We start from the raw sequence: 3,738 nt of genomic DNA, 5'->3' as shown, positions 1-3,738 counted from the left end.
TTGTGATGAGTTATATAGAATACATCATGTGCAAAAGGTTCCTTATGTAGTCAAATATACAGCTAGTGAAGAAAGTGGTCCCGTAGTTTGACATTGAATGGGACTAGATCTTGTAGGCTGTGGCATGGCATTTATTCCATGTTCTCGCACTCCATCTACACCTGCTGTTACTTCTCTTGTATCGTATGGTATTCCATGTCACTCATTCACATACAGCTGTATACACAGTCCTGGTTTTTGGTCAACATATCAAATATAATTCATCATTGTCATGTGCCTATCCAAGTACACCAAGCACCACACTCGCTAATTAATATTATTGTTGCCATCAGCAAGTAATTTTAATTTCTTGTCGTTTACGCTAACCAACCAACACTCAAATATATACCGTCGGTAAAACGTCCAAGCAAAGAAGGATAAACATTAAACAACACCACATGGTATATTTTTTTTATTGGAATTGTAAAATTGTTTAGTTGAAGAAGGGACGAAAAGGAGTTGAAGGTGAAATGAAAGGAAAGAAAAGAAGAGTGATGGTGACTGGTGTTATTATAGGGAAGGGAAGAAAGATAGAAGGGTGGAAACATGGACATATGATGGGGACTCTTTCTCTCTCTCTATTCTCTAAGGGGTGATGGGAAAGTACACAAGGGCCAAGGAGAGAGGAGACACATCAGGAAAGCTGCTAAAGGGACACTGTTAACCTCATATTGGTGGATGCGCATCATTAAGATGTGGACCAACTAACCTGTACTTTTAACCCACACCCCCTCTACTTCCCATTTTCTTTTCTATCTTTCGTTGCAACTCACGGTAATTCACATTCTGTTACCATCTCAAATCTATGTTTCTTAATTACGCCACTGCCTAATCTTTCTTTGGTTGCTAACGGATTTTCTAACTCGACTGGACAAAAATTAATTTGTCGCATATTTGAATTTGATTTAAAGGTTTTTTGCTAATTAATATGTTCCTACAAGAACAAAAAAAAATTCAAATTCCCACACTTTTTCAATGGACGAGTGAGTTAACAACTATTCCACTGATCTAAATTAGTTCTTGACCGTCTAATCCATCGACTATTATTGTTTTTCTAACCCTTTAGCTAGAACCAAATATTTGAGTACAAATTCATATTAGGGGCGAGGCAGGAGTAATTATTGTTGAGAATTTCTTTCTTTCTGGATGTCGATGTGGCTAGTTAACTCTTCTAATTCATTGTTAAATAGGATATAAAAAAGTTTAAAGACAAGCATAATTTTTTATTTTTTATCAGCATTTTTAATCATTAACCTAATTTTTTTGTCTAACAACTAGTATTTTTAGGCTTTTTTTTTTTATACGGAAGTAAAAGTAGTGATATACCTTAATATTGTAATTTTTGATATTTTTCAAAAGTGTGGAAGATACACAAATCGGAGGGTCCGATTTCTATACTTCAAATTTTTAAAATTTTTTTAAACAGAAATCCCTCGATCCAATTTCTGTACTATCACAAATTCCTCGATCCGATTTTTATTTATCTAATTAAACGATCCCACATTTGAGAATAACACCCCATCAACCCACATTTTGAAAAAACACCATTGCTACTTCAATATCAAAAACAAAATTCTGTATTTTTATCAGTAATAATATTACGAAAATATACATTTTTTAAAATTACAGTCTACTTTATTCTGACAATATAGATTATACATGACATAAAAGAATTATAAAATCAAACTATTTTTACAAAAAAAAGTCGTAAGTTGACAAAAGTCTCTGACTAAGAAGACCAAGGTATCTATAAAAAATCAAATAATAAGATTTTTAGTTATTATTTTTATATGAAAAAGTCTAATTTTTTATTCATAATTAATTTTAACATTAGTTATCTAAAATTTAAAATAATTTAACGTACATACATTAATAATTATATATAAAATAGATAGAGTAGTTGAAGGAATGAGAGAGATAGAGAATAAAAAATAAAAAAAAAAAGAAAGAGGAAGGAGGGAAGATCTTTTTAATTTTGGAGGGAAAGATTTGATTTCAATTGTAATGAGGGAGTGACATATGGTACATTTTGATTGTAAAATTAATATAGAGGAGGAAAAAATTCTTTAATTTTAGAGAAAAAAATTTAATTTCAATTACAATAAAGAAGTGACATATGACACATTTTGATTATAAAATTAAAAATATATAATAAAATAATAAATATATTTTTTTTTCGTATTTTTAAAGATTGTTGGTTAACTGTAGGCCAATAACAATATATTTTGTTTAGGGTATTATGAATTGTGATTACTTTCCAAAGAGCTATAGCTTGCGGATATAGGTAATTAGGTATGTAGGGTTTTAGACATACAATGCACTCAAGCAAGTAAATACAGAATTTTTTTCCATGGAATAAAGAGGAATAATCAGTTAAGGACAAACGAACATATTTCCTTTCTTCCTTGCATCCCTATACACGCTAATGTGGGTCTACCGACCTTTTTCGGCAATTTTCTCTATTGGTTACACCCGCTTTATTAATTCAAGTATGATCATATTATCTAAACTCCTTGTTACATACTCAAATCAATCTTAATGGTCCCAATGCTAATTATACATGATGTCTTGGTTAAACTTGGATTAGCTTGTGATTAGTAGAGCAATGCGAGTGAGATGAGATGGGCCTACGGGGCAACGGGCTTGTGATGGGCATGGGGATCATGATGATAAAAATAATCATAATTATTGAGGAGGAGTCATGGGTCCACTAATTTTAGAAATTTGGGCTGAGCAATGGAACGTGGCGTCTCAGGTTGTTCAGGTTGTAGGTCCAAGAGACAACAGTTCCATCTCTTTCCAATTCCCATGCACAAAATTACTTGCCGAAGAAAAAGAAGCAGCACAAAACAACAAAAAGCTTTTCCACCACAAAACAAGATGAGAACGACAAACTCACAAAAGCTTGTTAAAAAGAATCAAACGAGACATAATTATCACGCTCAGTTCTACCGTGGCTGCAGTTATGGTGGCGATCGTGGTCACGCTTTCGCGGCCTATTGACACCCTAACACCGTAACACGTGACATTCTGTTTAAAATAGTTTAATGATATTCATAATTTTTATACGATCTGAAATAAATTTTTAGTAATATATATTTTATTATTATAAATAGATGATTTTACTTTTAATCAAACTTGAAGAAGAATAACATGTCAAAATATTAATATAATATCTAATTAAAGAATAATATGTTACTAAATTAACTTGTCCAATTATTTTTTTTTCTTTTTAGCTTTTTATTTGTTCGAATTACAACAAAAAATGAAGTAAAATTATGAACTTTACCAACTGAACAAATAAATCATTACGAATTTTATCATAAAACAAAATTTCAATTACAAAACAAATTAATCTGTTTAAAAAGGAATTTCACATTCTAATTTCATAAATCCAAATCATTGTATTTTTACCACGTCAAGTAAAAATTTATTTATCCCAGCTTAACATGTAATATCGTAAGACTTACATTTCATATTCGAGACCTATTTTTCCAAAAGATCACATTTTGTTATATCAAATAGAAATCTATTCCCACTTGATGACACGTAACGTTGTCTCACTAACCACTAATGAATTAGACAGTTATTTTTACTAAATTGATAATTAAAAATTATTAAGTAATAATTTAATTAAATTAATTAAATTATTTAAAAAAATTTAATTATTAATTTTATATAAAGATAACTATATATAAA

This window comes from Arachis ipaensis, chromosome B01, assembly GCF_000816755.2.
Source record: "Arachis ipaensis cultivar K30076 chromosome B01, Araip1.1, whole genome shotgun sequence".
NCBI classification, from domain to species: domain Eukaryota; kingdom Viridiplantae; phylum Streptophyta; class Magnoliopsida; order Fabales; family Fabaceae; genus Arachis; species Arachis ipaensis.
Note: the sequence above shows the minus strand (reverse complement) of the source record.